The 25,324-nt window shown below is 48.2% G+C and overlaps 1 protein-coding gene across 4 annotated transcripts in view; it reads right to left on the bottom strand.

Moving 5' to 3' along the window:
• Znf536 (zinc finger protein 536) overlaps positions 1 to 22,920 on the bottom strand; it is a 452,425-nt gene extending 429,505 nt beyond the window's left edge. For 2 of the 4 annotated variants that reach the window (XM_048448809.3, XM_048448810.3), the window contains exon 1: positions 21,938 to 22,108. The gene's annotated coding sequence lies outside the window, so the exon portion shown is untranslated. Of the gene's footprint in view, positions 1 to 18,838; positions 19,481 to 21,937; positions 22,109 to 22,694 lie in introns of those variants that run through there. The other 2 variants (XM_085695644.2, XM_085695645.2) reach the window with 2 other exon arrangements.
• Between the last annotated feature and the right edge of the window lie 2,404 nt (positions 22,921 to 25,324).

Here is a 25,324-nt window from a genome sequence, read left to right as displayed (position 1 = left end):
ACCACCTTTGTGTTTTTGGTTGTGAGCCTGGGGCTACTGGCAGGGGTGGGGCAGGATTCACTTTGCTGTAAGGGCTGACCACCAGGAGTTTGGCCATACTCCACTCACTAGATGATCAATACGAATTGAACTTGTTTGTTTTTTGTTTGCTTAGTTTTTAATCCTATATGGGGAGTACAAAGGTTGGGGCGGACCTGGGAGGACGGGGAAGTAAGGGTGACGAGGTGCATTATATGAAATTCACAGATATCAATAAAATATATATAGTGACTTGGGGCTGTAGGTCAGTATCAGAGCTGTGGCCCCACACATACAAGGCTCCAGTTCTGAGCCCTAGCACTGCAAAAATATTACCAATTAGTAGACTTTACCCCAATGACTGAAGAAGAAAACAGTTATCAGTAACAAGCAACTAAATAGAAAAATTGTTTTTAGCCTAACAGGCCTATGCATAAAATGATGGGACATCGTTCTGATTCTTTCCAGAAGACCCGTACTCTTGGCGGTCTTCGCTCACTTACAGAGGTTGTCACTTTCGTCTCTTGTCCTAAAGCTTGTTTGTCAGCTCCAGGAAGCTTGCCGTTTAGTTGGAAGGAGGCTATGTTGATATTTGCAGCTACAGATATACCTACATGTGTGTATATGTGTGTGCACATGTATGTGTGAAAAAGATATTCATGTTTTAGTTTAGTTTTCTACCAGACAAACAATAAGGGTGAAAAAAAAGAAATGTTATAGCAGAGAAGAATTCTATGAAACAAACAGGTAAAAATGGGAACTCTTTAGGCATCTCATTCCTCAATTCACCCCCCCCCCACATTCTCTAGGAGTTCTGGCTGGTTGTCAACTCATGGGGAGGAAGAAGGTGAGGGTTTCAAAGGCTTTCAGAAAATAGGTTCTTCAAGTCGCGGGAGCACCACCATAAAGTTCCCCAAGATGGGAGTCATTCGGGGAACAGGATATGACATAGGTCGAAAGTCCTCTCTCCCCGTTTGCAATCACGCTCAGTGATTTGAGTGTCTCATTGAAGCCAGTGGGGTTACTCCACCTCACTCATCAGTCAGATGAGCTGCTCACCAATCAGGGCGCCAAGCCGGCATCTTCTTCGGTCCCCACGACGCCTCTGCCCAGGGACCCCCATCAAGAGCTGCCAAAGACGAGAACGCCGAGCGACTAACAACGCCGTCTGTTAATCAGGACCCCACACAGCTGGCTCTCAGCAGTAACAAAGAACCCAGCAAGCGCTCTCCGTGCTCACTGTACCGCTGCCAGAGGTGGAGACCCCACGGTCCACCTCAGACAACACGGCACAGGTGAAGAAATGGCCTCAAAGAGAAGACCTCGATGGTCAGACTCCCAACAAGCAGGCATGCTCTCAGCTGGACCAGTGTCCCTGGGAGGGGAGGACATGGCACGGACACGAACACACTTTTGATACAGAGGCAACTGTTCTGAACCTCTCCCATTTGCGGTGACCTCCTTATGAGTTAAGAGTCAGCCACAGCTGCGGCTCTGGGCCCTAACAATGGAACAAAGGATGTGTCATGGGACTGCCAGTCCGTGGTTCATGACACAGCATTGTTCCCAAAGTGTCAAGGACAAACTCCAAATCCTTGGGTGTGTGTGTGTGTGTGTGTGTGTGTGTGTGAGAGAGAGAGAGAGAGAGAGAGAGAGAGAGAGAGAGAGAGAAAGGGTCCCACTATGGAGCCCTGTCTAACCTTGACCTCACAATCCTCATAGCCCAGCCTCCCGAATGCTGGGATTGCAGGCACCTTGCTGACTCTAAGCCCTTTCTGCTGTCATTCTAGCCTACGCGTCTACCGAAGTGCAGCTTATGATATGACTCATCCTTTTAAAAAAAAATCTAGCGTAACTGTAAGAATCAGGACACAAAAATGTTTCTACAAAGTTGGATGAATTGTGAAAGAAAGCAAAGCCAGCCATGCTTGGTGTTAGAGGCAGATAATCCCAGCTTTGTGGCAGTCAGAAGAAAAAGAATTATAAGTTCAGGCCTGCCTGGTCTACAGAGAAAGTTCAAGGCCATCCTGAACAATCTGTGAGATGTTACCTCCAAACAAAATTTAGAAAAAAGAAAGGAAACTTTTCTATTAGCTACAATGCTCTTTCCAGAGAAATAGTGAAAACTAAAAATTTTTTTCTTTACATAGGAAAAAAACTTTCAAATAAAAAATCCTGTCTTCTAATGTTTTAAAAGCTTACTAAATGTTAAATAATAGTTTGAAATTTTATCTAGAAGTGAATGGAGAGAGGAAGATCATTTTCTTTGGTCTTTTTTTTGTTTTGTTTTGTTTTTTGTTGTTGTTGTTGTTTGTTTGTTTTATTTTGAGACATCGAGACTCATGATGTAGCCCAGGCTGGCCTCGAATTCCATCCTCCAACATCAACCTCCTGAGTGTTATGATTGCAGCAATGTCCTACAACACGCCTTGTTGTGCACACTTTTGTGAAAAGCGTAAGCGTGTGTCTGAGATTAAGCCCCATCCATGTGATGATGTAGGAAGACAGTGTCTTGTCAAAGTATTTATTACATGGCTGCCATTTTGAAGCTGCTGTTTCAGGCTTTATGTGGATGCAGTTGTCCACACGTTGGTGCCATTTGTAGTGATGAAGCAAGCAGGCCTGTTTTTCGTCCCGCCCGGCTCCCACACTGCTAGCTTTACACCCGAAATAACAACACACAAATTGTATCCATTTAAACATTGTCTGGCCCATTAGCTCTAGCCTCTTATTGGCTAACTCTCACATCCTGAGTTATCCAAGAGATGGCCGAAGGCCTTGCAGTGGTGAATACAGTTCTGGAACGAGGGAGGGAGTGATGACTGTTTAAGAAGTCTCCCCGAGGCTCCACCCTGCTAGCTTCCCCGCCAGCCATCCCAGCTTCCATCCAGAGGGCCTTCGGACTGATCCTTCATCTGGCGAAGGACGGCGATACAGTAGGAGACCCACATTGGAGCACCGGACTGAGCCCCCCGAGGTCCAAATGAGGAGCAGAAGGAGGAAGAACATGAAAAACGAAATCAGTACTGCGAGGGATGCTATCACCCACTGATACAAGGGAACGGATCTGATGAGAGTTTACCAAGGCCAGTTGGACTGGGACTGAACGAGGACGTGATCTAACCAGATTCTCGGAATTTGGCCGGATTCTCTGACTGTGGCTGGCCCGAAGTCTTTCTGAAAAGCCATTGACTATGACACTGGGACCTGTTTCCTCTACATATACTGGATTTTGGGGATCCAGTCTGTTTGGACACTCACCTTCCTGGACCTGGAGGGAGGGGGAAGGAACTGGAACTTCCCACAGGGCAGGAAACCCTGACTGCCCTGGGGGACGAAGAGGGAGGAGGAGGGGGAGTGGGGGGAGTGGGAGGGTGTTGGGAGGGGGGGCGGAAATGGAAACTTTTATAATTTAATAAAATTTACTTAAAAAAAAAAGAAGATGTCTCCCCGACTAATAAATACAAGCCCTGGGAGAAAAGATGGACAGGGATATAGGAGGCAGAGTAAGAAAAGGGAGATAGTGAGGTAGACCTATGGACACAGAGTGACCAGTCAAGGATAAGGACCTCAGAGAAAAGGGTCAGGACCAAAGAGCAGTCTGGGGACCTGGAGCCCTTGGGATTTGGGGACAGGATGGAAGAGAGGGTAATGTAGACAGACATCAACTGGACCAGAATGACTCCATCTATCAGTCCACGTATCCAACCCCACCTCAGATAGAATTCTGCATCCTAGCCAGTACAGTGGCCTCTACAGTGGCTAGTCTCCACCTATTCTAGATCTTTCTAAAGCTATCTTTTGGCACTCCCCAGAAGGAGAGACACAGTTCTCTCTCAAAAACATGTGAGGGGTCCCACAGCTGGCCAGCACTGGCCTCTTTGTAACTGCCCATGTGGGTCATTTCACTGCCTCCCTTCACTTCCTAGGTGCTGACTAGGGTGTAAATTAGCCAGGTCATCCTTAGAGGGACAGCATCCACAGGGGTGCTACCCCCAGAAGGGGAGCTCCTGTGAGCTGTCCTTTGAGCAGTCAGTAAGCTTTTGTCCATAACACAGCAAGGTGAGGCACAGCGGGGATGGGGGTACAGACAGCTGAGCTTAGAATTCTTCTGTAATTGCGGCTTGAATCAGAAAAATGCACATGAGTTCACAGGATGATAAATATTAGCATGCTTCTCCAAGTTCAAGTGCGTTGTCAATAAGACAATTAAAGCGGTATCAATAGTATGCACTGTATGTTATTAGCTGCCATCCTATAGCCCAGGCTTTTGTGATCTTTAGAAAACAAAGGAGAGAAGGCCACAATGATACGAATTCTTTTTGTTCAAGCGAAAGGTGTAATTTCATGTTAAGGCAACAGCTGGGAACCTGGGGGATGCAGGGGCCAGGGTCCTTCTGAAATACCACTTGATGTGGAATGGCTGTATGGCAAGGGTGAGTACAATGGGAAATCAGCAATCCTGTGTCCAAGGCGGATCAATCACTTCTGTCACGTGTCCCCAGTCAATAAGAACCTGAATAAGTGCCAGTTTCGGCCTGAACTGACAATCATTGGCCCTTGGAAACCAGAAACTCCGGAGCCTTAGCCAGCAAGTGAAAAGTTAGAGAAGATTTGGGTAAATGAATGAATGTGCATGAATACGGCCTTTAAGAGTGTATGTGTGCATGTGTCTATTAATGCATGTGTACACGGATAGCCATAGATATTCATATGCGCAAATACATAGATGAATCTACACAGTGTGCTACACTGGAATTTAGAATGAATAATCCCTTGAATACCAATTGTAAGAGCAAAAGTTTCATTGTTCCCCAAGACAAAAACCTACACAACGCCTCTTCTATACATCTGCAGAATCAAAAATCATTTTCCTCCAAAAATAACTCGTAAGGAAGGCACTAAATGCTCTGGAAGGAGGGTAGACGCGAAAACTACTATTTGTTGACATTCGGCGATTTCAGATTGAACAGAGACGTTGTCTCCAAATTAATGAGCCAAACATAATGGAATCCTGTCAAAATATTGATTTTATTTTATCCTACCTATTGTTGGCACTCTCCTCTAAGTTGGAGAAAAAATATAATTTCTTCATTAGCATTATTGTTTGTTATTATTACATTAGTCGCTGTTTGTTATCAGAGAGGAACCTCATGTCACTCCCCGAGAATATGGTAGAACAACCCGGTGGAAATGCGCGGCAGAGAGCTAAAAGAAAGTGCCACCAGCTTCCCGAGCCATCTTGACTGTAAGCTAACACACTTCCAAACAGGACAAAGAACTAACTGTTGGTTATAATCTCATAACACATGATGCGTAAATTTAGATCTGTATTATATATTTGGGTAAAATTACTATCCCAACTAATGTCTCAAAGTAAAGCAATAATAACTTCTTTAGTACAGCTTACCTTATGATAATCAGATGAGTAAGTAAACAATGACCAACATGTATTCACAGAGTTAGATGAAATTAGGGGAAGCTGTTTGCTAAGATCTGTTCCTCTACTCCTTTTTAAGATTTTTTTTAATTTATGTGTGTGAGTGTACAATGTACGCATGCATACTATATGCATGCAATGTCACAGGAGGCCAGAAGAGGGCTTCAACTCTCTATATGGAGTTACAGGTGGTTATGAGCCACCATGTTGGTGCTGGGAATCGAACCCCAGTCCTCTGGAAGAGTAGCCAGTGCTCTTAACTGCTGAGCTGTCTCTCCGTCCCCTGTTCCTTTATTCTTGACAATTATTTTTACAGTGCTCTTAAACCCTCTTTTTCCAGTTAATTCATCATAGGATTTGCTAAGGAAAGGGAACACATTTAAGCAAAGTTTCCAAACGTGTAATAGATGTCATGAGATTATTTCTGTGATTTTCTATTGAGTCTTTACATTTTAATTTTAATATTTCATATCCACATTACAGGACAGGAAATGTGGTATGTACAAAGGACAATTTAGAATGTTTACAGTTATTTTATGAATCATTTAACCACTTAAAACCCAATGATGAAAAAGTTAAGTTTGCAAAAAGCCAAAACGCAATTCATTTCTAATAAAAATGAAATGAAATTAAACCTTGCCACTGCAATGATGTAAGTAATAAATCTGAAGGGCTAGGAATGAGAAGCACTCACAACGTGTGTGTGTGTGTGTGTGTGTGTGTGTGTGTGTGTGTGTGTGTGCCCTACAGGTGTCACGAGCAAGCATCCAGCTTTCCTGCCACCTTGATGTGGGGGCAGATGTCCCCAACTCCTGGACAGATTATGAGAAGATCTTGATCTCTTCAAAAATCCAGGATGGTAGGACAGAATAAAAACTTCCAGGAACTCCAGTGGGACAGCTGTCACTCAACGCCCCTGGAATTCAGCGCACTGCCTCACAGCAAGGATGGAACGGAGAAAGACAAAACCAGAAGCGCATAGGAACCAAGAAGAGCAAAGAAGAGCCAAAAAGAGCCAAGAAATGGGACTCCTGGGGTGCTGCTGCGGAATCCAGGGTCACCCTCTCACCTCCAGACCGTGCAGAGCAAAAGGAGCCACTGCCACACACCACTCAGCATGGTGACGAATCTGAGACTTTCACCATTGGGCAATTTCACTTCACAAACATCAGACAGTGCAATCAGAATGAAAGAACTCAGTCCAGGCCATCTGATGCCATCTAGACCGCACAAACACCAGGCGTATAGTCCTGATGCCAGCAACAGGGCAACTACTTACAGTCAACTGAACTCTCTCTCTCTCTCTCTCTCTCTCTCTCTCTCTCTCTCTCTCTCTCTCTATCTATCTATCTCTTTCTCTCTCTCTCTTTCACACACACACACACACACACACACACACACACGCAGAAGTACTCCCTAAAATTATGACAAAAACATAAATTGCGGTATACCTAAAAGTCAGGAACAGCTGTTGCTGTCAGTGTAGAGCATAGGACACACATGACTGCAGATGCTAGTTTCCCGTTCAACTGGTGGAGCGTAGGCATGTTGATTCCAGTATCCCACAGGTATGTGAAGGATGCACCCCCACTGCAACTTTGAGATGGCTCCAATCTCAGGAGGAGATAAAGTTCTCTCTCACCTGTCATAATACCAAGCGACCACATCATATATAATCTGCCTTACCTAAAACATTGCTATATGGTGCACAACGGTACAGCCAGAGCAGGAAGGAACCATGCAGGCCGGGACACACCCACAGCTGGGAGTGGGAGCATGCAGGCAAGAAAGTCAGGCGTTACAGAATGGTCGTGAACCTCAGCACTCCCTACTAGGTAAGACAAGTCTATCATTTTTCCCTTGTGTCTAACTTTGCTTTCTCACTCCACAGTGTGCGGAGCTCGGAATAAATCCCCAGTGGGTATCTGTCTAGTGGAGGGATGCTTCCTGTAACAAAAAGGAAGCCAAGAGGAAGCTAGAAAGGAAAGACCTGCTTTGCTTGGCAGGAGGGGACACAGAGTAGAAATGACCACAGAGGTCAGGAGACAGTCCCCCGCGGGTGCGTCTTCAACAGGTTGTGCTCACATGCAAAGAATGACTATGGTATCTTCTAAAAGTGCTTCGGACACCCTGGCCTTTCTTCTTCTCAAACCACCGAGCTCTTTCTGCCTCAGGTCTCTTGCACGGGTCTTCTCCTCTGTCCAGAGCTATCTCTGCTCTTTCTTTTGCTAGCTCCTTCTGACCCTTTATCATTCCCTGGTGCCACTGAAAAGGACTTTTCCCCCAAGGGACCTCTGCTCTGGTCATTCGTGGCATTCAGGGATCGGAATGATGAATAAACCCAGGCTCTCTTTCTAGTACCAGCTCCACTTCTGGGTGCCGAGAGTGCTGGGCAGGACATGACGGAAGCTCAACAAATGTACAAGAGGCACAGCCCAGCCCAGAGTTAGGTGGAGAGGCCAGCATGGGCCGTGCGAACTTCCGTGTGGTTACACCACTACCCGTGCCTCCTCCCTAGACTTCCTCCCAGCAGACCAGTGTTCAGCTTGGGGCAGCCATGGGAAACTGGGATAGAAGTCCCCAAGAGGACTTAGAGGGTTCACTTATGACTCACCTCCTTGGGAACACACCTGTTTTAGATCCATGAACGTCTGAAGAGGTGTGTCCCTTTGGAGCTCTGCAGACAGGACATCAGCCAGGCAGAGCCAGTCTCAAGGTTTCCTTGCCACATGACCAACATCAGCGTCGCTGTCTTAGGCACAGACTAATAATATACGCTCGGGAAGAGGCAAGGCTGATGACCCAGGTCTTGGTGTCTCTCAATAAAGCTGGGTGAAGTCTTTGGCTTCATGAATCCTTGAGAGTGGCAGCAGAGGTAAGAGACCTCTGCAGGCCTTGCTCAGGCTTCGTGTTCCCTTTGGTGTGAGAATATGTCCATGTATCTCTCTGGGGGACAGCTTGAGAAAAGAGAGAGGTGCCAGTGAAGGGCAGGAAGGGGAGGGCATCTGGGGATTGGCAGCCCCCATTCAGGGACAGAGGATAAGAATCAGATTTTACTGTCATTCCAGGGCCTTGCGTGCTAAGAACAGAGACGAGCAATGATAAACCATTAGAACTTTGGAGTCCAAGGAGTATGGGGGAGGGGAACCTTTACATCACCTTCTGAGCCTGAGTCTCCACTGCTGTGTTTTCTAGGAGACCCTATGTGCAAATAGACTCAAAGCAGATGCCGAGAGTCCCTTTCCGGGAACATGTGCCGCCCTTCTGACACAAGTCCAGAGAGCTCTGCACTGTCCCCATCAGCAGCTCAACCCTCGGTAAGACCACAGGTGGCGGAGTGTGCCGAGGACTGTCGTAAACGACACTTGGTATTTTCAAACCCAAGGTTTGGATATGGGATAGGTGCTAGGAATCTGTTTCCAGAACTTGTCCTTTGGTTTTACATCCCCTGGAGGAGATAGGAGCTAGTGCCCAAACGACAACCCTGGAACACTGGACTTCCCAAGTCACATTGGCATTCCCCTGTCGTATACTTGGTGACCTCTCCAGTGGGGAAGGGGTAGCCAGGAACCTGGCTTTTCATCTCTGGGAGCAAGGAAAGGTGTCTTAGCTGCTCACTTCTTGCATGGGTGGCTTGTCCAGAATAATTGAGCTATGGGCTCAATTTATCAATTTTGCACTCCATGTTTAGGTATTAGGGCTTTCAGAAATCAGCACATGGATGTTCACCAGTATGAAAATTAGGGTGTGTGTGTGTGTGTGTGTGTGTGTGTGAGAGAGAGAGAGAGAGAGAGAGAGAGAGAAAGAGAGAGACAGAGAGAGACAGAGACAGAGACAAAGACAGAGACAGAGAGGGGGGAATTATTCATCTGGAACCCAGAAACTAACAGATCTTTTCTGATTTTATTCTGTTTGTTTTATTACTATCTTTAGTTTTATTTTATATCATTTCTAGGGGTAGAACGCAGGACCTCAAGAGTGTTAGGAAAGTGAAAATGGAACATCATCCCTGGTCCTCTTTTTACCTTTTAAGAATCTAGCTAAGCAGCTGACCTTAGGCTGACCTTGAATTTGCAATCCTCCTGCCTCAGCTTCCCCAGGAGCTGGGTTGAGAGGCCCGGCACCTCCTGTCCCGACTGAGTGTTTCATTCTAGTTCACAGCATCAGCCTTACTAGGATGTTCAGGCACCTAGCACATCAAACAACGGATGAACGAGTAAATGAAAACTGCTCCCTCGATCTGGGAAAAGATAAAGGACAAGACTTACAGTACACATGCATGCTTGTGAACATGTACGTGTGCTTGCACACATGTAACTTGTTATACACGTTCTATTTGGTGTGCATGACATGTTCCTATGTATATCTGCACGTGTGTGATGTGGCATGTGTGTGTGCCTGTGTGCACCGGGGAGGGGCTGGAACCTGTGCCGACACTTGCTGGCCAAGACTAAAAACCATTGTTTCGTGAGGACCGCAGGCTCCACCCCCACCCCAGACTCTGCCATGAACTGAGCTGACCCTTTAAGATGCGTCCTCAGAAACAGAAGAAATCAATCTGTCGATCCTTATTGATCCCCAGGTAAATAACTCGGAGGACTAGCCAGGACCACAAAGGCAAGAGAGCCACTTCTGTGGACTCTACAATGACCGGCACCCACAGCGATAGATTGGGTGTATTTCCAACAGTCAACAAATTCTAGAAGGCAGGCAGTAGTGCTGCCTAGGTACTGCTACTGACTTTGTAGGAAAGAACAAATTATCCCAAGGTTTCCAATGTGACCAGAGAGGCTTGAAGAGCAAAATGATGTGCCCACCAACAGCATGGAGGTGGAAGGGGTGAGCGTTGAACTCACTGACTGGCCCTGAGCTCTTTGCCACTGTGCAACGCTGCTTTGGAACAAAATGAAACAAAGACAAAATGCTTCAAGAAGCTCTTTCTCACTCTCAAGCTGGATGTTTCCAGCTCAGTAACGAGAGTATCTCAATTGTAGAATGGGGAGAGATGATGCCTAAATATTTAATTATGCAAAAAACGAACTTAGAGCTAGTGATATATCAAGCAACATGCATGTACTATGTAACCCTGGCAAAAAAAAATTAATTAGCAAATCAAATGCGCACAAAGACGCCTCTAGATTCTGTTTTCAGGAGCAATGACACAGCCAGTGAGAAAACGCTCAAACTTGCCTCCTGCTCATCTAAAGGTTAACACTTGGCCAATGATTGAGATTAATGAGGGGACAGCCATAGTCAATCCCCCATGCCCAGGAAAAAAAAAATGTGATTCCTTCACCTTTGAGAAGAAGATAAGGGAATCAAGATCTGTGCGCACTGACACACAAATGTTCGCATCTGGATTTTGCATCCGAGTCTGCTGACAGAGAAGCAGTCCCATCCCAGGGACTAGTATGGAAGGCCGGCTCCACTACGCCGAGGGCAAGAGGCAGATTCCAACTTAAATGTCTATTCTGGGAATGGGGACAACTGGGAACACACCTTCTTTAGATCATGAACAAATTATTTTATTGAAGGCAGTAGATAGAGATCACACACGCACAAATCGCATGACTTTTATCTCTGTGATAGCACCATGAAAAGAAAATGTTTAATCACCACAGACCCCCATGGTCCCTGAGATTCACACATGGGTGTGAAACCCTTCACCTGAACATCCAGCTTCCAAATCCTGCAGACAACATCTCACCGGGATCTAGCTCTTGACAACCTTCTGAGACAGATTGAGAAATATAAGGATCGAATTGCTGGTATCAGTGAGATTAAAGGGCAGACTGTCAAAATGCACCCAGCTCCTTCAGGAGAGTTTTGAACATGCTTTGTACCCTAAGATCTGGAATACATTTCTTGGCCTCATGATTAGAGAATACACATGCCTAAAAGACCCAGTACACACCCACCCAACCCCCTAAAAGACAGGTCAGTCACCACTGGGTGCATCACACTGGCTAGATGGCCAGACCCTGCCCCAGCCCACCGTGTAACACTCTCAGAAGGCCACTGTTTTGTTCCCAGGGTGACAGTAGTTGCTAAGGGAGAAGATTGCTGCCTTAGCATCCTCATCAATACACTTGGGGAAATGGCAATTGTCCCTGTCATTCTGCCTATGCCACTTCTTCTGCCTCCAAAATATGCTAGGAAGAAATTATAAATAGAATTAATATTGCAATGTTCTCTCCCCTTCCAAAACATAGTTTAACTAAAGCCTTTCCCCCAACCAAAAAAAAAAAAATAATACTTTCAGAATAAATGTATACAAAAAGAGTTGAAAGAGCCAAAACAGAGGAAATGTAGACTGATACAATTTTTAAAAATTTTAAATAAAAAAGAATACTCAGAGAAAATAAATATTAAGTTGTCAAATCAACTGCTACAGAAAAGAATTGCAGACGAGTGGCTGGCCTTTTCCTTGACAAGCAGTGCCTTCAAAGTCTGTGAGCACCCCAGACAGACTGGTTCTAAATACCCAGCACTCCCAAGTGGGACGCCAGGGCAGAATAGAGGGCAACTCTGCCAGCCCAGGACAGAGGCCACCCTCTACCATCGGAGATCTCAGCTGGCAGATTAAACCCTTTCTTGTCCACATGTGGTCGCTTTTCTCCCTCATCTTTGGGACTTTTCTTGGGCTGCTGGAGGAGGTCTGCCACCCACCAATGCCGATCAGGCCCCACCCCCGATCAGGTGCCAACTCTGATGGTTGGTTTCTCAGGCGCTGCAGAGATCAGGCATGAGTTTAATTAGCAGATCCAGCCATGTTTATCCGAGAACCCGTGTGCTCAGGGCACACTCTAGCCTTCCGAAACAGTAGCTTGGCATCCATACACCATAGCCCCAAAGTAGAACCCGGAAAGGAGGGGAGGGGAGTAACTCAGGTCCTTGCCCTCTCATCCAGACCCCCATCCCTCCTGTAGACTTCCTACAGACCCCACTCTGCACTTAATGATAACCTTGGCTGATTAGACTGGAAGAGGTTTTTAGAGAGAATTAAAATCTTAGAAAAATGAGTCATATTTGCCTCTCATAAACAAGAAGACAACTTTCTAGATATTTTTAAAGACAAACTAAGCAGCAAGCCACTCAAAGAGATGGTGCTATATGTAGGGTCTCTCTGATTTGTGATCTAGGGGCTGTCCCTGCAGTGACCTCAGTTGACAGGCGTTCCCATAGATCTTCTCCCTCATGCAAATAAGCTTACTACGATGCATATGGTCGCAAAACAACCAGTTCTGGCTTCTGTTTTTCGCTTCCATTTAAAAGGGGAATTGATATTGCTTTGTGTGTGTTTGGCTGGGGCGGGGCGGGGGGTGAGCTGTAGAGAGAGGTGGGCAGGATGCAAGCGAGGTTAAGAAAAGGAACTGCACCAGCCAGAGCGGTTGTCTTCAAATCTCTTGGCTACAACAAGTTTGTCATGCACTCCGTTTGGCCACTGGGAAGCTGTACTCCCTTTCCTGGATGGTTAACTGGTCTGAACAAGACAATACACCCAAAGGATAACATGCGGATACACACAACGACCCAACATCAAACACTGACTGTGGCAGGAACTAACACGGTGACCGCCTCCCACCTCTAAGGTCCTTGGGGCCTCCAGGCAGCAGTATCTACTGAGTCAATAGGTACTCCTAACCAAAGGACCTGACTGGGAAGCGAGAGAGCCTGTAAGTGGCGCAGTCAATCCTAACACTTGGGGGACTCAGCCAGGGCTACATACTAAGATCCTGTCTCAAACAAATGCAAGCCAAAAAGAAAAGATACTGGAATCACATTGGAACCTTAGAGATACTAACTATTCTAATCAAAGTTGAATGGGCGATTCTGTGATTAATCGTAATGTTTAGAGGATCCATGAATTAGTTTTTATAACCTAAATAAAGCTCTCTCTCTCTCTCTCTCTCTCTCTGTATGTGTGTTCATCTCTGTGTGTCTGTCTCCCTCTGTACCTCTGTCTACCTATCTATCTATCTACCTACCTACCTACCTACCTATCTACCTACCTACCTACCTCTGAATCTAACTCTATTTCTGAGCTGTCAGCTGATCTTGGTGAAAGAGCCAACAGGGGAAGAGAGAAGGAGAGGAACAAAATGCAAAGGACAAGCCCACCTCCACCTCAGTAACCACAATCCCAACCAAACCAGGCCCAGGTAATCAAAGCATCAAGGCGTTGGTAGAAAACTCCAGGGTTAATGTCAACTCAGGTCTAAGGTGGCCAACTTTCCTATGTCAAAACAGCACCTATATTCTCATCAGACAGCCATATATTGAGAATAGGAATGAGGCAGAGGGGCCTGGAAGCTGCCTTGCAGGCCTCCCTGTCTCAGGGCCCAGGAGCATCTGCATAGCTTTCTGCCCCGCCCACCTATGGGATCCTGCACTTCATGGACAGGGCTTGCTATGGTGCCTGTGGCCTTCTTGCCTTTCCTTGACAGCTCCTGACACAGGAGGAGCAGCGGAATATGGGACAGAGATGGTGCAGGAGAATTGTCTGTATTCTGTCAATCATGTATTTTAATAAAATGCTGATTGGCCTGGCAGGAAGTATAGGCAGGTCAAACAGACAGGAAGTAGAGGTGGGGCAATGAGAATAGGAGAAGGCTAGGGATGAGGAAGTTTCCTCCGCAGTTCTGCCCAGACCACCAGAGAGGAAAGATGTAAGCTGCCCAGCTGAGAAAGGTACTGAGCCGTGTGGCTAACGTAGATAAGGATAATGGGGTAACATAAGTTATAAGAACTAATAAGTGGCCTGACCTAATGGGCCAATCAGTTTATAACCTAATGTAGACTATGTGTGATTTTCCTTGGGAGTTGCCAGCTGTAGGGTACGGGGCAGGACAGAAACCCCAAGCCAGCCCTCATGTTACACAGAGATATGCTTCACAAGCTGAGAGTTAAGTGGGGGTGGAGAGGAAGGAGCTAACCACCTCCCTTGCTCATTGCCTCGGTTTCCCTTCATGAGACTCAGAATAAATATAGAACCTGCCCTCCTAGGGAAGTGTGTAGTAAGAGCTCGCAAACAAATGACTGTCATTATCCTGACAACAGGGTGCTCGGCCTCATCACAGTGTCCAAGCACTGCCAATTCCAGCTTCCTGGTTTCCATGTTTTCCGGGGGCACAGCCCACACCCACAGGGCCTTTCAAAAGGTATACTTGGTAGTCAAAAACATTGGAATTGAGTCCCACATCTTGCACTGGCGGCCTTTTACTCGTCCATGTTTTCTTACATGCTGACAGAAAAACAAAACCTTCTCCTCTCAGACTCCAAGGACTGCCCTCATCTTGGGCAGGGCAGAATCCTCTGGTCTAATGGGCACAGAGACCCGTCTGTATATTGCCTGTATACTTTCTGGAAATAAGTTCAAAACTGATCTCCACACCCCCTTTGGGCCGGGGAGAGGGGGTCCAGTACAAGGCCTCATATATGCACAATTCAGGGTACGAGCTTGATTCCTCTTCCTGGGAAATGTATGAGAATGTCTAGACATTCCTGATGGTCATAACCAAGAGAGCTCCTGGCATTTACTGGGTTGAGGTTGGGCATGTTGCTAAACATGCCACATGGCAAACACCCACAAGTGGAAATTCACCTCGTACCAACTTTGAGAGATCTTGGTCATCAGAAATGGTGCCCGGGTTACTCCAGCAGGTTTCACGCAAGGCCTCATCCTAATAGACATCTGCTCTTAAGGTAATGCAGAGGGCTTCCAGGTCTAAGGCATCTCCAGCACGTCTAGATGGGTGGAAAGCTGAGAACTGTGGACGCTCTTTAAAGCAACTCAGATACAAGAGGAAGACCAAGGAGCACAATAGCTTTTGAAAGTGAAGTCTGTGGAGTACCCCCAACAGCCCACAGAGTCAGACCACTCTCTTCACCATGCGACTCATGGCAGACACGACAGAAGTCTCTGGGGAGCACAGACTGGCCTGAGGAAACTATAGTGATCCCTTCACCTGATATGCTCAGGTACCAACCCACTGTTCTCTGTTACACACTGAAATTGTGAGTGAAAAGGAAATCCTCTCAGAGCAGGTGGTTCTAACAGGCAACACCCTTCCCCCTGCACGTGTGTGTGCAAGAAAGAATGTACATTGCACACATACCACACACGCACACACCTCCCATTACCGCAAGTGACACCCCTGCTATAACAAACAAAAGTCTCTTCCTAGCTTAGTTCTTTCTGACCCTACACCTCTTCGTGCTGTGGACGCACAGGGCAACCAAGAGAAACATAAAAGGAGGCAGAAGCTTCAAGATATGAAAGTCAGTTCATTTCCTCAGCAGAATCTCTTCTGGCAAAACGTCCTGCAGTACTTCACAGTCCGGCTAGCCAACTGGAGAGAGCCTTTCCTCACCACCTCCTAAGACGGCTTCAGCAATATCTTAAGCAGCCAGCCCTGGAGGGGACATGCTATACCACTGCAGAGGGCAGGTGATGGGGAGGAAGAGGAGGAGGAAGATAAGGAGGAGAAGGGGAGTTAGTTCAATGCTAGTTCAAACACTTCACCAAGGTAAGGACTTCGTGTGTGTGTGTGTGTGTGTGTGTGTGTGTGCGTGTGCGTGTGCGTGTGCGTGTGCGTGTGTGTGTGTGTGTGTGTGTGTGTGTGTGTGAGTGTGTGGTGTTTACTCCAAAATGCAGCCTCTATAGCCTGAGAGATGACATCGGGATACCAAGGGCACATATCCTTCTACCTAACCTAAGACCTTATCTGGAGACATGATGAAGCCGGGCTCAGCACCCGAGGACTTCAGATCCCAGCAGATAAGCTAGGGATAGGGCATTTCCATCCTCAGCATGGCCCCAAAGTGACCTATGGAAACTCACTTATGATTTAAATTTGCATCAAGTCTCTCTTTAAATAATGTTAAGAAAAAAATGCAAGCTGATATTTCAGCTTACTTAAAAGGCTTATTAAAAACACTAAATCCAAAGATCTTAAAAGCTATAATTGTTCTCATTGAAGCTGGAAAAATAAATCCATTTCACTTTCTTCTTTTATGCTACCCTTCTTTAAAAACAAAAAAACAAAAAATAAACCCCACAAATTCATCTATATTCTCACAAGCATCATTGCTCTCTTTTTTCCCCCTTCCATTCAAGACACTTTAAAAACACCTGTGCCATTCATAGAGAACTTTTGAGCAAAAGGCAGCCATGCTTGGGGAAGGCTGTTTAACTGATTTCCCAATGATGCCAGAGATAAGCCTGTCGCACTCCCAAAGTAAGATGGAGTTTAGAGCTCACATGAAAGGGCTTGTGGGTTTTATAGGTCTGAGCTGACGAAATTTCCTCGGTTACCTAAGGCGGAAGAGACAAAGCTGATGGGTCAGCTTTGGCAGGGCTCCGCAAATAGTGCATATCCAAGTCATCAGTGCCCAGTAGGCAGAGATGACCATAGGGCCACATGTCCTGACTGGTTCCTATCTGCTCCCATAATGGAAGCTATTGGCCTCTGGCTTGGACCAGCCCAGCATGACCGTTGCTCCATGACTGCCCTAAGCCTTCCGTGAAGACAGCCCTGACCAGCAGTTAAACTGCTGAGTTGTAAGGATCCGAAGGCTGCTCAGAAGTTAAACACTCCAGGCATAGAACAAGATGGGTTTTCAGAGCACTGGTCCAGGAGAATGCAAATGTGTCGAAAGCGTTTTCCTCCAGGTTTTCCATAATTACCATTTATGTCTCCAGGAACTGTTTCCCCAACCCAGTTTAGGGTGAGAGCATTTTAAAGACTTTCTCTGCAGATGACACACGAGGCACTAACCTTTTTTCATGTGCCCAGATGTTAAGTTCATTTTCATCACACTTATGCAAATTTCATTTGAACAGTAAATCAAAAGAAATCTTAAATCATTGTACACTATTTAAAAATCAACACTAAATCCGGTTTACTTGCAGCTATGTTATCATAAAGTCACAGTTAATGAACTGAATGTCACAGTTCCTTTTTCCATACAGTTGCTATAGCGAGACCTGGGGTCTTCGTCATCCATCATAGCCACACATTGCTGTCTGTTCACTATCAGAGTCCAGTTTCCCCAGATTAAGGATGCTTTGCACATCAAAGCCTTGCAAAAGTTTTCCAAACTTTGGAAAATCAGAGGACCCCTCAGTTCAGGAGTCTGACAACCTCAGCCAGTATCCATGCTGGGCCCATCAACGCAAAACCTGGGCTCAGCGGCCCCTGCTTTTGGTAGCTGACTCTTGGCAGATCAGGTGGGGGTGGCTAATTTCTAGGGCTCTGGGTCCGATGATTGTCAGGGAGCTGGGCGGACTGCTCTCATTACCAACAACTCAGCCAGGCCAGGCGGGTAATGGTGGGGATCAAGAGACATTTGCACCATTATCAGGATGACATCATAGCTAAAGCAGCCTTCAGCCAAAGCCCAAGGCTCTCTCAGAGCAGAGGCCAAGGGCTATGGGAGGATGTACCCCCGGTGACTCTCAGAGCTGAAAGCGGAGTCCCAGGCCCCTGCTATGCGGGATGGTGCGCTTTGCCCACAGCAAGTTCCCAGGCAGGCCCAGATATGGGAAGAACAGCTGGTGTCATCTCCACAACAGTTCACTTCCCCCTCCATCCTGCTCACTGTAAATACTACCACTAATAATAACACATTATATATATTTTTTTAATAATTTGAGACTATCAAGCCACTTTCCTGACCAGGGTGGAGCCGGCATGTCATGCCCGCAGCTGCATCTCTGCTGGAGAATTTATAGCTTTCCCAACCGAATTATCAATCTGTTGGTGGCGACCCGGTCTTAGGCAAAACAGCCCTTGCTCTGCTCTTCCAGCAATAGAAATAGAGGAGGCTGAAGGGGAAGGCGGATTAAACGGGAAGCCTTCCTGCGCTTGTTTTGGTTGATTTTCTTCCTTTTAAAGCACGGCAAAACACAAGCGGGCACACACTCACGCAGGCACACACGGAGACACAACCCTTTAGAATAATAGAGGAAGAATTTAGCGACAAACTGCTTCAGCGGCGCGGCGCGATAGGCAGCCAACCCCGCTCGCTCGCAGCTCAGATCTCCATGCCGGCGGCGGTGACGGCGATTACAGGGACCCGCCACCCTCCCAGCGAACCAGGATGCCCCACTCTCAACAGCGTCCTGAAGATCTCCTCTTCAGTCTGGCCACAAGTACACGCTTGGCCCAACCACCTCACCTCGCCAGAAAAGTCGAGAGGCAGTAGTGGGAGTTAAAAAAAAAAAAAAAGTTCTGTGAACATCCAGCCTGGTAAATGCAGTGCTCCCGCCCGCTGCACGCTCACACACGAGCGGGGCCAGGCACTTCACTCCCACCCCACACCCCGGGCTCTGTGCCCTCACCTCGGGGTGCGCGGAGGCCACCGCAGGGCACTTACTTGGCACTTGCTTTTGAGTGTGCAGGTCGTCGCGGTTTTCATTTGGGTTTTCAAACAAGTTTCAGGGAAGAAGGAGGCAAAAAAAAAATCCAATTATGCAAATGGACTCCGGCCGGGGAGGCGCGCGTTGGATCTGATGCTGCTACTGTATGAGTTCTTGGAGCAGCTCGACCGGGCAGATTTATGGGGGCGCGTCACAGCTACGCCAGGTCCCGCCGCCGGAGCATCTCGAAGTTAATTAAAGCGGTAATGTCCACTTTCCTGGCGACCCTCCATACGTGAGTTTACTATTTCACCCTCCAACACAACCCGGGAGGAGACATGGGTGTGCCCCCCAGGTCCCTCTTCTCTCTCTCTCTTCTTCCTCCCCCTCTTCTGCCTCTCTCTTTCTCTCCCTCCTTTTTTCTCTAAGTCGCCTGCCTTGCACTCAGTGAACAATGAACAAAGATGTGAGTGATGGGGAAAGATCGCCCCCCTCCCGACCCAAGCAGTGAGCGAAGCTGATCTCAAAGTCAAAATCCAGTTGTTAAAAACTGGAAAAGAAAACAGGGTGTCTCCACTCTAGTCTTCCTTTCCACACACATAGACATGCATGCACACATATGCGAACGCACACACCTCACCCCAAGTTCACCTAAGCCCAGCCTAGACCTGGGGGTTGTGCGTGCTGGGAGGGGGGAGTCAAGGCCCGGGCGCGCCTCGCTGCCCAACTCGTAGAGGACACGAGGGTACAGCAGGGACGGGGAGCAGTGCTCGCTCTAGCCAAGATCGCTTCCCGAGCCCCTCCCAGTCTGCTCCACCACCACCACCACACTCTGGCCCCCTCCCGACGTCTACACGGAGCGGCCTGGCCCCGCGGCCCCGCACTGACTGCCGCCGGCCGAATGCGCTCAGCAAACGCGGCCCCTGTCGGATTTCTGCTAAACTGCAGAGCGGTGGCTGCCCCGAGAAGCGCAGAAGGAACCCGAGGCTAGCTCGGAGCGCACTTACCCGCTTGGCCCGCTAGCCCTAAAGGATTTCCCCCCCTGCCGCCCACCCGCGCGCACCTCCGAGGCTGCACACGCACCGCGCGCTCGAGCCCCGCAGGCTGGGACTGCACGTAGCCGCCGTTATTTTCCGCTCAAGTGAAAACTAAGGCGGCTGACGAATCACGTCTCCTGCGAGGCACCCGTTAGACAAAACAATATCCTGCAAACAAAACCCGGCCACCGTTGCCACCCGCGCGCCAGGCCGGGACCCCGCCCTGATCCTCCCAGGCTCCAGCCCTTGGCTTCTGCCCGCACCGACCCCAGCCTTCCACGCTCGCATCCTTCCAGGAGAGAACTCAGGGACCTGAGTGTGCGCTCGCCAAGAGGCGGACAGCAAGAAGCACTCACAAATCAGGAGTGAAAAATGGGGAGGGGGGGGCACTTAACTTTCCACCTGTCCCCAGAGAAACCTTGTGGGAATTTCCTCCGAAGAGTTAAAGAGGGAGGAGGGGGACAATCTCTATCACTCTCATTCTCTCTCTCTCTCTCTCTCTCTCTCTCTCTCTCTCTCTCTCTCTCTCTCCTCATTCCTTTCTCTAACTTCCCCAGCGCCTATTTCCACCTTCCCTCTCTTCTCACACCTCCACGTATGTGAAGATAATCTATATTGTTTGCAAAATTGCAACAGATGGGAGCGTCGAGATCTGGACACTTCTACTCATCAAAGAAAACCCTCTTCTTTATTTTTATTTTTATATTATTATATTTTGCCTAAAATACATCTCGAGTCTCGCCTACGACTGTTTTCCTTAATTCATCTTCAATTTTTAAAAAATGCCTTGAAGCAAACAGAAAGGCTTATTAGAGACGTTCATTCTCGCTCCAGTCTTGAACTGAGGATGCGCCCCCCACACACACACACAAAATCTTGCTCTTCCCAGGACCCCCCCAGTGGCCCCCTCTCCTAGCTGCCACCCCCCCCCCCCGCAACACACACACACACACACACACACACACAGTCTCCTACTCCTTCACTCTGATTGGCCTCGCACTGCCAGCCCGGGACTGGCCGGCTCATTTCCCTCCATAACCTGTTACTTATTTATTTATTTCTGTGTCTCAGGCCCCCGCAGGCCCCCGGGACCTGGACCAGAATGGGGCAGGTGCTGCGGGCGGCGCACGTGTGTGCAGGCTCCTCTACGGTCCTGGGATCCCGGATTCACCCCCCAGGCACCTCGGCCGGGCCTTGCCCGGCTCTTGGGGCGCACAGGAAGCCGATGCAAACACAAAATGGCAGGTCTTGGCGGCCCTTTACACCGGCAAGTTAGGCACCCCGTAAGCATCAGCTAACTTTAATTTTAAAAAAAAAACCGTGTCAATTACCCTCTGTCTTCTGGGTGGAGGGCAGATCGCATCACACCCGATTGCGGCGGGTGGGGGGAGTGTAGCCGAGGACCCCCCCCTCCAGCCCCGGCACTGGAGCAAACGGGTTAAAGTCGCTGGAGAAGTTTCCGCCGCGCCACCTCCCCTCTCTTTCGGCTCCCCCGGCCCCCGACCCTACGGAAAGTTTCCCCGGCAGCGAGCTGAAGCGGGTGGCGCAGGCGGGAGGCGCGGGCCGGGCCGGGTGGGTGCCTGGTCCCACTGGCGCGCCGTGCGCTCGGTCCCGGGGACTCCCTTTCAAAGTAACGGTCCTGGGACTGCGGCTGCTGTAGGGAGGCGGCGGCCAGGGCGCGGGTCCCGCTCTCCGCTGAAGTTCTCCAGCGCCATTCGATGCCGGGTGGCCGCCTCTACTCGGTTTTCCTCCTGTTTTTTTTTCCCTCCCTCTCTCTCCCTCTCTCTTTTTTCCCCTTAACCCCCGCTGACAGCTTCTCTCGCCAACGTCACAACCACGGATATTTAATTAGACCATATTTTTTAATCGCGATGGGGCGATGGGGTGAGAAGCAACCGGGTTGCAGGCCTCGCCTGGCGGGGGAGGGGAAGGGGGGGAATCACGCCAAGAGTCCAAACTCACTTTGCCACCTCCCGGAGATCGTGGCCGCCCCCACTACCACCTGGCACTCGCGCGCCCCTCCACCCCGCCGCCCCCACCCCCCAACCCCAGCCTCCCCACCACCTTTGTTTGCCTTACCTTAAAACATTAAACGCGGGCGTCGGGAGCAAACTCGGGCACGTAAACCGAGCGTTGTAAAAGATTGTGTTCAATGAATAATGAAACATGTCCACATGATTGACTTGATCATTTTCCGGGGCTGAGGGGGGACGGGCGCCCAGCTCGCGCGCCTCGCTCGCCCACTCACCAGAGCCTGGCCAACTGCTCTCAGCCCAGCCCCGGCAGGGCAGGCTCGCTTTTCATCAACCTCATTTCAGAATCACCCCGTTCATTGATACTCATCATCCAACCCCAGCAGACATCCCATCCCCTGCTCGGCCTCCCCCTATCTGGTAGGTGAAATGCATTGTACCATTAAAAACGCTCTCCATTGTCGCCCTGGCGTAATTCACAGCAACTAGATAGGTCTTTCAGCATTTAGCTTTGATGAGCCGGAGACTGAACCCTTGATATAATAATCTACAAAGAATGGTGTGTGGTCGTCCATTTTTTCTCTCTGTCTAGCAACTAAGAAACCATTTAACACAGCGCAGCTTGCTTCTGACCTTGAGCTCATGTAAACACACTTATTAAAATCTATCTATTCTCCAAGAGCTACATTCTGATTGTCAGACTCGTTACGGAGACATACATCAGCCCCTTCGCTTGTCACTACTTTGCATTCCTGCCTTTAACTAAAGAATTTTTTATCCAGCCGAGAGGGAGAGAGCAATTGCCACGGAGAGAGAGGTGAGAGAGACGCGGAAAGGGGGAGAGGAAAACGCGTAATTCTTACCTGCTCCTCAAACTATTTAAAGTCTGCTTCTTTTCTGGGGTGAAAAAAAAACTCGCGGGTGAATCTCGGTGGACAGCGGGACGTGGAGAATCAGTCACAGCCCGGGCGTTTAAGGGAGTCATCAGCGATCAAATGACGTTGATCCGCGCTGTAACCTTGTGGCGTATTTAATGTAAATAAGGCCGTTATGTTGCCAATCGCCGCGATACAAACACGGAGAGGTCCTCAGCCTCGCCTCCCGCGCTGCCATTAGAGGCGACTTTATTTACAGACACTATTTAGGAGATCATGATAATTCTAAAACAATACTAGTGCCAAATGATTATGAAAATATGATTTTAATTAATCACGTAGTAGGCAAGGAAATTAGCATACGGTAATTAAACTTCGAGAAAAACGTCATGCAGGTTCTCTGCCTTATGGGTCCAGAATAATCATCGCGGTGGGCTCCGAGACTTAATTACGAAACAAAATAACTTTTTTAAAGGCAACTTTGCAAGGCTGGTCCTCCAGGCGAACGTTTGGGTAAATAATATAAGCCGAGGTAACAAAGTGGGGATTTCAGGGATGCAGAGGTTGGCTTCTGTGAAGCAAGGAAGGGGGGAAAAATGGGGGGAAGCCGAATAATGCAATTACGGATTCTCTGTCCTAGAGTTGACAAAAGCTGGTGCCTCAAAAGCCTCTTTGTTATGGGATTATATAATGATCCTGGTGTCATTATGGGTAAAAAAAAAAAAAGATTCAATAATAATAAAAAAAGAAGTATGCAGACACACCAACGAGCAGCTTGCTTTTAAAGAAAGGCTGGCATGTGGCATTGGGTGTGCTGATAGCAGGAAGACAAGGTCCTACAGAGTTGACAAATAAAGGAGATGGAGAGAGAGAGAGAGACAGAGACAGAGACAGAGAGTCAGAGAGAGAGAGGAGTCTGAGAGCAGGGCCTGTGCTGTGCATGGCTAAGAAGGGATGGAGAAAGATTGGTTATACAAAATGTTCAGCCACTGAGACACTTAAATGCTGATTTAGGTAGGACAGGTTCCAGCTTGTCCGAACTTAGCTCCCCCCAAGATGACTAATGGCCTTTAAAGTCCAACACCACAAAACATCAAAAGCAAAGATACGGAGAAAGCTCCCTCCAGCTGCCCACCACCCCTTCAGCGGAAGGATCCTCTCAGATGCAAACAGCAGTTCTAGAGTGAGGACAAGGCTCAGAAACTTGGGGGGAGCTATGGGTATCCGGCCTGGTGGGGCGGCTGCACCAGCGCTAAAAAGTTGCAGCGGGGTCACTTCTGCCACTGCCCTTATCCTCCTTGAAGCTGGCCCTGGGGAGAGTCAGCCTTTCTCTCTCTCTCTCTCTCTCTCTCTCTCTCTCTCTCTCTCTCTCTCTCTCCCACTCCCCCTCCTACATGTCCACCCCCACCCTGTCAGGAGAACCTGGAACAAATGGCAAGCTAGTTCTTTGAGACTCTCAACGACCTGAAGAATGTCAACAGTGCATACATGTATGTAAGCATGTATGTAACTGTATCCTATACCAGTCCAAAAAAAAAAAAAAAGAAAGAAAGAAAAAGAAAGAAAGAGAGAGAGAAAGAAAGAAAGAAAGAAAGTTAGAAAGTTGGGGGATTAAGTCTGTATTCTCTAATCCGGTGTGCTCAAAACTCGGTAGACAAAATACAAGGTTTGGGGTATTTCTTTCTTCCTTCTCGTGTAGGAATTATCAAATTTATCAATAATAGCACTATCTCTGTGGGAGTGGGGTTGGTTCTTCCTGGATCGACTGCTTATAGTCTGTGGTCTTTGAACCTGAGACTGTAAGTCAAGTGATTCTTCCTAAGTGACAGTTTGGACAAAGCAGCAAGCAGGTCGAAAGGAAGAGGCCATATGGGCTCGGAGAAAAGGCACTTTCTCAGGGACAAAATGAGAGTGGTGGTCTCCATCTCCTTTTAACCCTGAAGCCGCCAGCAGTCTAGGCCTTGGGGGAGACAGGGAACTACTTCCTGACATCATCCTGAGGCCCCTGGTTGTGCCTCTACCAGTGGTTCAAGCAATCCCAGTCCTTGGAGCACGCACAACAAGGAAGGACCGCTCTCTGCTTTCTAGAAGGCCAATTGGACTTTATCTGGGATCACTTGGAGTGGATGGAGTTTCTAAGAGGCCTGGTGAGTCTGGATCCCCTGGACAGCGACTTCCCACCACCTGAGAAAGGAGACCCACAGCTTGGACCAGAAGAGCTCAGGCTAGGGTTTGCCGGCGCCCCCTGTCGGCGCCGCAGTGCCTGTCACCCCTGTTCCTGCCAAGGTGGGGTGCAGAAGAGAGACCCGGGCAAGCGCAGAGAAGATAAAAGCTAGCGTGGAAGGAATTGCGACAGTAAGCAGAGGCCTGGTATTTATGAGGGTGAAAAATTGATCCCTAAATATGTCTTATGCAAGTCACATCAATTCAATTCCCCCACGTAGGAGCGCCCTTTTTGTGTTCTGGGATCTCATAATTTGTAGCTCCCAGGTGCATTCCCAGTAGCAGTGGGCGATTACTTTTTGATGTCTTACATGTAAACATTTTATACCAGTAGTCCACCTGCTTTGAAAGTAATCCGTTTGCTCTGACCTCTGCCGTTCTAAGTAGCCCCGTGA

The sequence above is a fragment of the Myodes glareolus genome, chromosome 1, assembly GCF_982192425.1.
Source record: "Myodes glareolus chromosome 1, mMyoGla1.1, whole genome shotgun sequence".
NCBI classification, from domain to species: Eukaryota; Metazoa; Chordata; class Mammalia; order Rodentia; family Cricetidae; genus Myodes; species Myodes glareolus.
Note: the sequence above shows the minus strand (reverse complement) of the source record. Positions and strands in the feature narration are given on the sequence as shown.